General features: G+C 35.9%; 1 protein-coding gene across 6 annotated transcripts in view; it reads left to right on the top strand.

The window, feature by feature from the left end:
* The window catches only part of LOC132196981 (protein vein), a 61858-nt gene that overhangs the window by 29033 nt on the left and 18489 nt on the right, over positions 1–14336 (top strand). The gene's annotated exons all lie outside the window — the stretch shown is intronic.

Below are 14336 nucleotides of genomic sequence, written 5' to 3'. Positions count from 1 at the left end.
TGCGCGCCGTGCAGTGCTTTTAAAAAGTGCTGTTCCGACCGACAACGTCGATTATTCTCCATCAGTTTTTTGCTGTCGGTGTGTTATCTCGTCGAAGAAGAGAAAAGAATAACGAGCGGAGGAGAAAAGAGCATATCACAAAGATTGATGTCGGAAAAGTCTGCGCGTGGCGTCGCGGCACCAGCCCGCCTCAGACGCAATCAGCGTCACACTGACTGCCGAGAGAGAGAAAAGAGCAGCCAGTGCGTTATTGTTTGTAAACAATCATCGTTTTTGCCGGCAGCCAAAAATCTTTCTCTCCGCGTACACTCGCGCGCCGAACCGACGTATCCACTCAGCTGAGAGTGCACGCGTACTACAAAACTTTTCCGACACATATCGCTTTTTCTGCAAACAAAATGATAATTCCGTAAACAACAAAAGCGTACTCGGTCTGTGACGCTCAAAACTTTTGTCGTAATATCAAATCAATATCTTTCATTCTCCTGCTGTGCCTGTTGAAAATAGTTTTTTTAATATTTAAAAGGTGTATCATTATTTCCATTTTGCATAAACTAAATTTAATTTTTATTTTAAAAGTATTTTAATTGCCATTCTTGAAAAAAATTTACAGCCCAATTGACTCAAAGAAATTAAACAATGTTAATTAAAAATTTGAAAATTTAAGCGACTTTTTTTAAAAAAAAATTGGAACTTAAATCAGCCTCGCACATTTTCTCAAGCCACAATTTTGAATTCTCCAAAAATTAAATTTAAAAAATTTACACCTTTGCAAAAAAAATGATAGAAAACTTGAGAACTCAATCGTTAAGTTGTTAAATTTTTCAAACGCAACTGCAACATGCTTAAGTTGACAAAACAAGCACGAGTATGTAATTTAGTAGAGCTCCTGCAGAAATGCTCCACTATACTCTCAACCAAATATGTAGACGAGTAGAAAGTTCTTATTTGTAAACAGCTACTCGCTGCTGGCAGCCGCACTGTATTTTATTGCCGCTAATTTGCATTATTTCCCGCAGCGGCGGCACTTGTGTTTGTATGTGCAAGCATTGAAATTTCCCTCTCAATTACATCTCGATTTTAAAGTGAGCGATTTGCATAATGCCGCCGCCCCTCGGTCGTATGCTAATAGTTTGACAGGTCTTTCTCACTTGGCTATGACTTAGTTAGTAAATATGAAACTTGATCCAGATACTCCATAATTTTTTTCTGAGAAACCGCTTTTGAACAACTCGGAGTGGATTTATCTAGTTAGATTTAATAGTTCATTCTTTTTAAATTAATAATTCTCGGCTTTTAAATTCTGAAAATGATAAAAAAGCTGTTGTTATAAAATTTACACAAACGTAAACGGTGATTTTGTCAACCGCGATCTTAAAATTTTCAATGCGGTACAGAGAGATTGGAAAAGTGCCGTAAATCAAGTTTATGTACCGAAACTTTCTGTGTGATCAATTAATTATACTTTATATAAAATTTGCTATTCGATATTTTTAAATCAATATTCTGTGAATACATCGATGGAAGGCTTGAGAATTGAAAGCCTGAAAAAATCAACAAAACTTCTTTAATTGTAAATATCGATATATACAAAAAATTTCAAAAATAACAATTTTTACATATTTTTTTACAAATTAAAAATGTTGATTGGGGTTATCAGAGTGGATCTGCGCGACGTGCGAAGGTATGGAGCCGCGATGTGAACCACCTCTCGGTCAGTGTCGAGTGGTCAGTAGCCGCCTGGGCCGCATACCTCGCCGTCCGTCTTGCCGCTGCTGGACTTTCTCGGAACGTCTGAAGAGATCAACATGATCCGCGGCCTCCAGTCGAGATGGCCTTCCCCCACTTTGCGCTCCTTGTTAGTAATGACAGTCTTTATTTCTCGGAATCACACTCACTACTAACTAACTCGACCACTTACTATGTACTCATATTGTAACGTGTTTGTGTGTGAGAGAGCGGCCTTATTAAAAAAACCAAATCCTTCTCTTTTTTCGTGCGTGCCATATTAGAGGAGCAGCCCGATCCATTAAATTAAATCGCCTTTCCGCGCGCCCACTTGCTTCAGAAGCCGCCGCCGCCGCCGCCGCGACCACCCAGCTCAGTCGCGCATTTATTTGTTTTCCGGCCCGCAATAATTTATTGCCACAAATATTTATTGGACTCTCTTCGCGCGCGAGAGCCTCTCGCGCGCGCGTTATTTATCAACTCTCAGGGCGCCGCTCAAACTTTCGTCAAAACGTAAAGAACGCGCGCCCGCGAGAATCGCAAACAGATGAGGCCCCACGTGGAAAGGCTAAAGGTTTGCAAAACGCTCCATGAATTCAATTTACGATCAAAGAGTTCCATTTTGAGATCTGAATTTTCAATATGTTCGATAGATGAAAAAGTGATATTTATTTTATTTTGTATTTAAAAGAATCGCTCCATTTACGTTTTTTCCTTCATATTTTTTTTGCGCCAATAATATAATCAACTTTTCCAACATTTAATGTTCATGAAAAAATTAAAAACTTGTATATCTCACAAAAATTTGTATTGAAAATCCCTATCATTTAATGATTTAAAGCAGATTTAAAGTAAAAGCAACAACAAAACGCCACGACAGGCATTAGTAATAATAACAATTTAATTGAATGGACTGACATTTGGCTTAGAACCAACCATTTTTTTCTTTAAGTATAAATCGTTTCGCTTTCAATTAAAACTAATGGGAAGCTTTTACTGCTCCTGCCAAATATTTGCAGGAGTAGAGGAGGATTTTTTATTTGATACTGTTTTACATTCAACAAATTTCCAATCTAATCTAATTAGTGCTAAACTGACTGAATACCTTTTTGAGAACCATTTATATAAAAGCTTGAAAAAAATTAAATATAAAAAATTTAAAGCTTATTAAATAAATACATTCAACAAATTTTAATGTTTCAAATTGTTTTGGCCTCATCAAAAGCCGTCGATGACATTAATATGTTTCAAACACACACTCATTTGCAAGTTAAAATATCTGTCAAAAGAGATAATCGTGACTTATTCCGGATGCCAGACTGGATGGCGACGGGCTAATGCGCCCCTCCAGAGGCGAAAACGCAAGGGAGGCCATCAGACGGGGGTAATGGTCGCCGACGCGCACGGCAATAACACGGAGCTGCCGGTCAACAAACATGGCGAAAAAAGAATGAAAAATACCCGTTCGCCATTAACTTTGATAACTTTCATCCCGGCGGCAATATATAATACGGCGACGGGGTGCAGATAAGAAGCCCTTTCGTTATTTTTTTGCCCAAGCAGTTTTGCGCACAACCTTGCCCAAAAGAAAGAAAGAAAGAAATTCGGCTGATGGCAGCAACATTTTCGCCTGCGTACGCAAGATTGTACGCTCGTACTATGCGAGTTCTTTTTTTTGTATACTTGGTTGTTCCGTCTTTGTTATGATTTGCACACGACGAAGCGTTGCTCGCTTTTATGGGGCGGCTGGCGGGTGGAGAAAAAGCGGCCGCTGTTTGGTAAACACGGGCATTTATATATCTCTCTCTCCGAATCTTTCTCTCGATATATTTATTTACCCAAGTGCGTGTAGTGTGTGTACGGCGCGTAGTACGCGAGAGAGTTTGTATGCAAAGAAAGTCGGACCCATTAGCTTCTGGAAAGTACATTCGCCAATATTCGATCGGAAAGGAGTAAAAAACCAGACTTGGCACGCGCGGGCCGGGCGCAAATATTTTTACACGCTTTTTTTATTTTGTGTGTTGCGAATTTTCCGCCAAAATTGTTTGGCACGCTGCTCGAGAAAGCTTTCCCATTTGGCTTTTTCCTTCGCCGCGCCCTGCTGCATCAGCCATTTTCGCGGGCGAAATGGAGTGGATGTCGCAAAAAGCTAATGCACCCGGGCGGATACGTCTGACGTGAAAGAACTTGCGAGAAGAATCGCAGCTATGTGTTGCAAATATCAGGAAATTTCGTGCTGCAAATTAAATATTATGTTTATTGTGCATTAAAAAAGGTACTTTATTTAAATATTAAATTAAACTCCAACAATTCTCATATTTTAATTGTTATTTATTTTAATAATTTTTTTATTAAAAAAATACTTTTTAGCAAAAATATCAGAAATTTTAAATTTAATATAATTATTTAAACAATTAAAATTGTATCAAATAATTGACACTGATGTGTTCAGCAACAATGATATACGTACCAATACAATTTTTAAACCACCAAACTTAAGATGAAATATAAAAAAATAAAATTTTGCCTCGGAAAGGTTTTTAACTTTACGTTTCAATCGTAATCTATAATTTAGTACTTTTAATGAACATTCTCCATATTTTTACTTCATCTGTAAAAATTCCTGTGTTTTTTTTTCACTTTTATTTTATAGTAACTGTTGGTTTGAATTTGATTTATGATGGAGTAGATTTCCTTCTTCGACCGTGGTCCAACTTTAGAGCCGACTGTGCGTCAGAGTGGGAGGCAGGACCAAACAATACCGCGTATTTAAATTGAAAGCAGCGCCCGTGAATACCTCGCGATAAATGCATAATTCAGCGGCTCAAACGTGATTGATGATGGGCCCGTCGTCGGTCGGTCTCCGTTTCAGTCGCCGCCAAACGAGATGAGAAACGAGAGATGCTCCCGGCCCGGCAGTGGCGTGCACGTTCAATAGCAGAGCCACTTCTTTTATTGGCGATTTGCATGAAAAGCGGCGCGGCCGATCGAACTCAGAATTACTTTCCATTTCACGGAATTCTTTGGGGCACACAAACGTGCGAGTAGTTGTGAAAATGCTTCCGAGATTCGAGTCGGTCGCATGCAAACTGATTCGGAGGAATGGCCGGACTTCCTGGAAGGTGCCGAAATAACCGGTCGATCAATTGCGTTCATTTAGTTTAAGTAAGATTTGCTTAATATGAATTGGTGCGAATGCAATTTTTGTTACTAAATTTAAGACTTTTTATTTAACTTCCAGAAAATAAAAAAAAAATCATAAAAAGTCTTTACGTGATGATCTAAAGATTTTTTTGTAATTTTTTGGGCCCAAGAACTGATGGTTTATTTATTCCAAAAATTCCCATTGGTTTACCTATAAGATCAATGCTAACAATAAGACAGAATTTTGATTTTCTTTAAGTATCAAAACCCAATCAATTGTGAGAGGAAACGAATAATTCTTCACACATAATTGTTTGATTTGCAACTATAGATTATTTTCTTAAATAATACGCCTTAATTTTTTGCTTACAAATGCGTTAAATTTCTCAATTTTTAATCAAGTTCAAACAAGCTCAATTTTGTAAAAATGATAAAATTGTGTTTTCACACAAATTTTGTTCTGGATAACCAAAAAATTGCTTCTTAAATTTAAATAAAAGCTGTATAGAAACAAGCAAACATGTTATCATTTTTGGTAAGGGTTTTTTTATGTTTCCATTTTTTTTCTTAGTTCATTTTAGCTTTTGCATACTTTTCAGACGCGTTTTGTTGTGGCTATCCTTTCTGTACTTGCAGGACACTGACCCGATCCAAGGAGTTGCGAGCCAGCATCACACATTATTTTATATATACCGCATATACACAATATAAACCTTTCTTTCTCTCTTCTCATGACATCCATCCATCCATCCATCCTTATGTCGATCTACTTCCTATTTGGTTGAAAATAATGCATCTTGGACGCGAACACACGCGTGACACTTAAGATCGCGCTCTCTGATCTTGATCTTCTCGTTTCTTCTTTTTCTTCTTCTTCTTGACCTGCAGGAATATTATCAAAAATAAAAATTAAAGAGCTCATTATGAAAATTACTCAAGTAACAAGTTCCTCCGTTTTAACGATCAGAAAATGCTAATTTTACTGCTTCATTTGAAAAAAAGTCAAAAATCAGGTAATTCAGGTTGATCCAAGGTTAAAATTGAAAATCGATCTATGTGGGAAAGAATGTTTTATTTATTTTTCAATTATAGTGAAAAGTGCCGTTTGGCGAGGGTTTAAAGGTCGTGGGGAGAAAGGTCGGTAGTTGCGGACATAATCGATTAATTTCCTCATCACGCGAGTGTGGGCCGCGCGAAACCGCAAAATGGAAAGGTTTTAATTAGTGATGCGTGTGGAATAAGCCGAGGGAGAGATATCCGAGAGAGCTAGCTGGGTCTCTCTCTCTCTCTCTCTCTTACTCACGTTGAGTGGTTTATTTAAGTAAGCTTCTGGTCTTGTAACCTTTCTATATATAGCTAGCGAGTACAGCAGCAGCTTCTAGTGCGCGCGGTGCATTATCGCATGCCAAGTGCCGAGATGCCACTGACTCGCTCTGCGCCGCTGAACTGCAGCCAGAAAGAGCCACATTGCACACGAGAGGGAACATATGATTATTCTTCATGTGCATACAAGCACACTCCGCCAATATGAATATTCTTGGAGGAGGCGAATCGCGCATTTTGCAACTTTAATATTTACTCATTGGCACACTTCTTGCACTCCAGAGCTCAAGAGCCTTTCGCAAGATTCAATTCGGCGCCATTGCAGAAGTTACAGAACAGACGCAATGCATCTCGATGTGGAGGTTTTAAATCGGTCATTTTCTTTTTAACATAGAAACTCTATTTAAAACAAGCAATAATTACATTTTTGCAGTTAAAATAAAACTTTTTTCACTTATTCTACCCAATTTTTTATCTCAGTTTTTAATTCATCCATATAACGAAATCCGTTGGATTAAAATATTTTCGTATTTTTAATATTCATGTTTTATTTTTTAGTGAATAGTTAGTTTATTCTAATATCTAGTAAAATTAAATAATTCCAGTTTAAGAAAATATAAATAATATGTCTAATGATTATTTGACAATTTATCTGATGTTTGATTTGATATTTGAACCATTTGAATTAAAAACTACTCCTGATCCTCTGTTGATTTATCTTGGCTCTGTGAACTGTGAAGAGATGAACTGAGGTTTGAATTTCAAATTCTAAATAATAGCTCATTAATATGAACTTGAAACACGATCTCAGCTAGAAAAGAATGCAATGTACAGAGAGAACTTGAAGAAGATGATAAATAAAAGGATAAAGGTATTTCCAAGAACGGTGATCCACGCAAAATCCTTCATTTTCGAGCTGGAGCGGAGAGAGAGAGAGAGATGCAGCGTCCGATATGGCTGTACCGAGCCGAGCAATGCATCAAAGCTCGCCGGACTTAATAGTCAAGCGCATTTGTTATTTCTGCTCCCTAGAATGACGAATGGCTCTGTTAAATGGGCGCGTGGGTTTGTTTACGTTTGTGCAGTTCAACGTAATATATTTTATGAGAATGCAATTATCCAACACACGTATACATTCATGCACAAGAGATATACAAAAACTCCAACCTACCTCCACTGTTTGGCGCGCGCGCTGTTCGCTGCCAGGATTAATTTATGCCGCTTCGAATTGGACGTGGCTCTCTTTTGTTGCATAATTCGTTATTATTTTTTTTTTTTCTAGAAAGCAAAAGTGCACTGGGATAATATAATAATAAAAAGACTTCACTAACTAGAGAGAAGATTTATCGATTGACACAATGCAATGCGTAATTGTTCAAGTGGACAAATGGAGACCTTAACGGTCTCTATTAATTGGTTGTTATATAATATATGTTGGCGTTTCCAAGTAATTCTTAAAGCAGCCGATCGTGCGTTTGCATCAGCTGAGAAAGTTTAAAAGCAATACTTTTTTATTTCAATGCCTAATGCAAAATTAATTTTAACTATAATTATAAGTGCGACATAAAAACTGCAAAGTTTATTTTCAGGAATTGTGCACAAATCTTTAAATATCGAAGAAAAATAGTTTAAAATTCAAATGAAAATTTAGTTTTTTAACTTAAAAATTGCCTTTTAATGTATTTGATTAAAATTTCCAATTTTTGTTATTTATGAAAACTGAGAAGTAGCGTTTTTTTGTTTTTATTGAATTTCATCAGCGATCAGCCCGTTTTCTTTGATGCTGTTTTGCGTCTTTCACACTTGCTCAGAATTATGTGGGTGCCAAAGTGATGATTATTTAATTTTTGGTCGTCGTAAAATTTCAAGAATGAGGAAAATCGTCGGCAAAAGATTCGCAGCGCGGCGCCCGCCTGCCTGCTGCTGGGAGCAGAAATAAGCACCTCGTAATTCGCTTTTCTCGTCAACATTCGAATGCCTCTTCGCTCTCTGCTCTCACTCTAGCTGTCGTAGACAAAAATGCTCCACTTTTAAACTATACGAACTTTCCGAGAAACGAACGCGCCACTCACAAATAATGCACGCTGTTGATTTTCAAAATACAGTCATGTGTGTGAAGCTCTCTCGCGCGTCCGACCAACTTAAAACTTTACCCCTAGCAGCCGGCTATGGCGGCGCCGCGCACCACCGTCGCTCGCTGCTCCTGTCTATATGTTGTTAAAATAGATTTCATCGTGAAACTCGTCTATTTTTACGCGCTTAACGCGTTTAAATGAACGTGTTTACTAATACCACGGGGTTTAATGTCGATTTGAACGTATACTCGAGCGATCAATACGAGTTCCATTAGGGGCTACGCTAACGATATATCAAAAGTTGCAAACAAATCATCCGTCTTTGCGTCTAAAATAATAGTATTTTCAAACGTAAAAATATTTATTTTAATTTTATTTTCTAGCATCCGGAAAAATGTAAAAGCATTCAATGAAGTCTATCTATAATTATAATAAAAGTGCGTCACTTGCAATAAGTGTTTTATTTTTTAGTGAACTAAATAGCTGTAAACTGAGCAGGATATAAAGTTAAACGCACTTGCAATTAAAATGCTCCATTGAATCCTCTCAATTGTGCACTCCACAATTATTTGAACCTAATATACATTAATTTGCAACTAATTAACTATTCAAAAAATTTGATGCATCTATTAATATAGTTTTCAATTGTTTAATAAACCATTTAAATATGATTCTAAAAATAATCTGAGAATATCCATTAATGATAAAAAAATAAACATTTTTCAATTTCATATTATGGCATGGCCCCTTCGTATAGTTGCAGCTGTTAGATTTTCATTTGAGAATATAATTGAATTAATTGAAGAGGGCTAAATATAAAATAAATTTTTTATTCTTCAACAAAATTATTGACAACAAAGTTCCTAAAACTAAAATTCTGTGATGCAATAAAAAAAACAAATGCATAAAAATAAATAAATATAAATTTAAAATATATTCATATTAAAAAATTGTTTATAAATGATATTGAGAAATTTTTTTAAAAATTAATTACAGATAAAAACTAATAAAAAATTATAACTAATAGTATAATATTCACGCGGAAATAATCGTATAGTATAAAAAAATGAAATCAAACATTTATTTACATCCGTTTGATCAAGTATGTATTGGAATTGAAGTTGAAGAAATCCTTTTTCAAATATGTTCAAAACTCAAAATCAAAAGAATATCATGACTTTCAATGAATTAGGCTCCCTCTGAGAGTTCTAATTTTCAAATCATCCTTCTTGACCGACGTTCAAATAAAATAATTTTGACGTGGGTCAAAATCGGAGCCCGCGGCCGATTTCTTGAGTGATTAATTATGTCGGACGGTTGAAAATGTGACCTTGCTTGGACAAAAAAAAATCTGTGCAAAAGCAGGTTGGATCATTGAACAGCTCGGGGCAGATGAATTGGGCTTAGCAGGTGCTAGACGAGCTGGCATGAGTCAGTTTTGCGACGGTCTTGCGGGCGGAGGACAAAAGGGGGTTGACGGCTGGCTCGGTGCCATCTAGACGGTGTCGTCCGGCGCGCTCAGACTGGCCGACCGCGGCCACCAGACTCTTCTAAACTCTCGGCGAAAACGCAAAAAGTCGCGCCTTAATGACGCGCGCGTCTCTCTTGCTCGCTCGTTCGCTCACTCGCCTGGGAAAGAATATAAAAGCCTGATTGCATCTTTCTCTCTGCCGACTAATAAATTTTAATTCGCTCCAGCAACAGTGGCCATCTGGATGCGTGACCTTTCGAGGTCAAGTGCACGCCGGCGACTCTCTCAGCTGTCAATAAACGAGGCAATTTCCAGTTCAATCTGCGCCTCTGAACTGCGAAGTGCAATTCGTCTGGGTGAGATCGCGCAGTAAATTTTAATTAACGGCGGGTCCGTCGCGTGACCTTTGATTAATGTGACGGCTGGAATATGAGAGGCGCAGAATTATAACAGACAACAATGAAGAGATGGAAATTTATATTGCTAGAAATATTTTTAAATGAAATAATGCAATAAATAAGAAGAGAAGAATAAAGCAATTCCGTCATTTGCCAAATAATTAAAATTATTTTAGCCCAGTATAGTTGGCTTTTTTAATAATAAATTATTTGGATATTTTATATTTTAATACAATTAAATAGTGCGTTCGAATGTACTTTTTGATCTTTTTATCCGCATTGTGATTGATTGTGATTTATTTTAAGTTGTTTATATAACTTTAGAAGAATCAAATTTTGGCACTGGAAATCAAAAAAATCAATTAAATTTTAAATTAAAAGTTAATAATTATTTTAATAAATTTTGAAGATTGCGAGCATAAAAAATGTTATGATAAAAGAGAGAAAAATAATAATAAATTTTTTACATCAAATTTTGAGTAATGTGTGTGAACAATGCAACAAATTAAAGTAATTGCTCAATTTAAGGCGTCTAACCGATTACTTCAGCGGCAGGACCACCTTGCTCTCGGCGCGGGCCAAAAAAGAGCAAAAATTTCGCTTAGCCGCCGTCTGCTGAAATGAAATAAGGCGGTCGGTCGCGTTAAATTGAATTTAAAAGTTCAGCGAGTCGCTGGATTCCAGGAATATTATTCAGACAAGTTGACGAAATATTAGACCTCCTGAGCGTTCAGTTGCCGTAAAAACTTTTTTTCTAAATACTCGCGCGCGGGCAGCGCTCTTTATTTTTATTCCTGTTCAACAAGATTTTTATACGAGGCGTATATATTGTGCGAGTGTGTGTGCCACTTCTCTTTAAAACAATACACGCATACCGCATGTTATTACACACAGTGTTCACTTAGCTTATTTATTGCGTCGCTTTATGGAGAGAAAGAGATTCTCTCTGCATTTCAATTTAGCCTCTCGCAAAGGCCCCTAAGGTCAAAGTCGAAGTTGTTTATCAAATTAATTAATTATTTTATTGATCAGATGTAGTAATTTGGTTTCAATAATTTTATTTTTATATATTGTTATTGATATAATACCGGGCATTCTCTACCCAGTAACACATCATCCAAGAATTAAAAAAAAAATATACACTAATTTAAAAGGAGCAGAAGAAAAATTAATAATAAATATTAATATTCTTATACCATTGCATTTGTTCAGACAAGTTCAGGCTTATCTAAGTTCTTGAATCTCCTAAATTCAAATTTTAGGATACAATAAAATTTGAATTGAAGTGACATGAAACAAATACATATTTTAACTTTGTAATGAGAAATTAGGAAAAAGATAAACAATTAAAACGCTGATAATTATCTTATTTTTACTACATATTAATTCAAATATATAATTATTTGCAATATATCGGCCTTTGGCGGCCATGTGAAACGGAGGATCTCTGAGCAATTTACTTAATGATTTTTGGGGTTGCACTGCACATGTAATACATTCACCCTGTTTCAGGTTAAAATTTAATACCTTAAGAAAATTATTAAATAATATATTTTGACACAATTTTAAATCAAAATAAAAAAATTTAATTTTAAATCACATTTGTTATTGATAATCATCGATATAATTGAAAAAACAATAAATTATTTTAAAATTAAACATCCACATTATTGCAAGTCAAATCATAAATAAATTAATAGTTAAAATATAAATTACAAATTTTAATTTAATAATTTATGTCATATTTATTCATGAAAATAACAAACTTAGCTGTTGAGGAAAATATATTTAAAAATATTGGTGTTCCTTTCACTTGGTAGTAACAATTAAGGCTTTAATTTTGGCCAAATTAGTCATGTTGTGCTTTGCAAATGAATTCGCCCGTCGGCCCAATCAATGAAGTCATCCATCGTCTCTCGATCGGCAAGCACAAAACTAATTATTCTCGTAGCATGCAAAATATTTAGCCTTGGCGGCGCAAAAAGGAGCAGTTGGTGCCGGCGTCGGCACAAAAAAATTAAGACGTCCTCCTCCCTATATACGCTGCGCTCTAAGACCATCATCACATATTTATGTTTTTTGCTGCACGTGTTGCTTTGATCTTTTTATACTCAAATATTTATCTTCCCCACCACGCGACGGACGAACGAACGAACGAACGAGTCTCTGTTCCACATACGATGATGATGCGCCGAGAGAGGAAAAAAGAACCACCTTGTTACTTAATTTTCATGACACCCAATGGCGAATGCCGCCGCGCTTTTTTACACACACTCTCTCGACTCTTCGATTCTGTCCGCTCGCGAGACCATATGGAAATTGGTAATTGATTTCGAGGAAACGGATCGCGTGGCTCGGCGCGCTTTTTTATTTATTCACATCATATACGCCGTCTATCGCATGCCCTGGGCCACGCTGGACTTTATTTTCTTGAAATATCTGGTGAAATTCCGCAGGGACCTGTGGCGTACGTGTCCCTAAACGCCACACGAAATCAAGCGTGTTGCGTAGTTTTTCGGGTCAATCAACCTAGTTTACTTTTATTCGGATGTGCCGTAAAGTTGGAAATATGGTTTGTTTACATTTATTTACGGGGTAAAATTGAAAGTTCGTTTCTATAACTTTTCTTGATCTTTTGTTTCTAACTTAAGAGCTGAGATGTGTCATGAGAAATATAGCAAATAATTCACCCCAAAATCCATTTATAAGATCCGAAATTAATTACAGACTCTGTTATGTACTGCAAAAATATTCCAGAATAATATAGGTTTTTAATTTATTCCACCATAAATACCGATTAAAATCTATTTTAAACAGATATTATTTATAGATTTAAAATATCCAAAAATACCACTGGTATTACCATTTTTAAATAATAACTTTGATCTCATCACATAATTTTCAGCAAAATTCTTGCTAGTGGTTGTGCCGTTTTGAGCAACCTTTTCATTAATTCTCAAGAAAAGCTTTAACATTTTAAATCATACTAATCATTTCAATATAAACATGCTGGAAAATTGAATTTTTCTGTTTCATTTATCAGGGCTAAATAAGCTGACTTTGAATGAAAAAACTTCATGGATATTTAATAATTTCATTAATTTGCCCATTTCTACGGTTGAAATTGAGAATTTTACTATATTTAAGATTTTGCCTCCGCGAAATTCTTTTGTGCCTTCGAAACGCCGCATTTTTATTCAACCCTTTCGCTATATTCTATTCACACTCGCGGCATCTGAAATTCACGGAATCCAGATGCAAAAGTTCGCTTAACGAAGGCAGCTTGTCAAAACAAGGAGTGCGAGAGAAATGTTTGCTGCAGCTCGCTTGAGAGAGTTAACCGAGCAGCGACCAAATGGTGGTCAGTAAATGCTCATTGTTCCCAGCGGCGGCGGCGGCTCTATTCTTGCTGCCGTTGTTGTGTATGTGTGCAGTATGTTATGTACGTAGACATTGCGCCAGGTCAGTTATTCGATATGCTTGACTGCTTTTTGCCTCACTTCTGCTTCTTCTTGTTAGAGAGCGAGTGAGTGTTGGTGCTAAATAATGATAAGGCAGCTATAGCGCGCGGATTATAAAATACCACTCGGCTGCTCACTGTTATGTGCCGCTTCTTTTTAGCCGCTTGGAATTCCTTCCAGCGCCGCGTGTGCACGCCAGATTTATATTCAAATGATCTCAATCGCTCTCCTCGCGCTAAAGGTAAGCGAACTGCGACCACCAAATAGACGTCATGCGATTAATAATTCTCAAATTTCAATTTTTTTTGCCTCCAAAATTGGGATATATTTAAAATAAAGCAAAATAAAATATACATTTGTGTGGGAGGCACCAGCAAAACAGAAAATATTTTATGAACAAAATTATCATATATAATTAAGCAATTAAAAAGCTTTTTTCATTCATTATAATTCCACCGTAATTAAGGATTATGAAATATAAATATAAAATAATCTAACCTGAGATGAAACGAGCTTATTAAACTTATTTGTTTCAGTTATTTATTTAAAACTTGTCGTAAACGTGCAATTTAAATATTTTTGAACAGGACTAAAACATACAATTCGACTAATTTCAATCAACAAAATTCAAAAGATAAATAATTTATCATAAAATACTTTTCTTAAATGTTAAAAATAAATAATAATAATAAATTTAAAAATTAATAAAAATATTAACTTATTATAAAAAAATTAA

Source organism: Neocloeon triangulifer, unplaced genomic scaffold (genome assembly GCF_031216515.1).
Source record: "Neocloeon triangulifer isolate White Clay Creek 2 clone unplaced genomic scaffold, ASM3121651v1 ptg000012l, whole genome shotgun sequence".
Classification (NCBI taxonomy): Eukaryota; Metazoa; Arthropoda; class Insecta; order Ephemeroptera; family Baetidae; genus Neocloeon; species Neocloeon triangulifer.
This window is presented reverse-complemented; position numbering and strand designations above follow the sequence as displayed.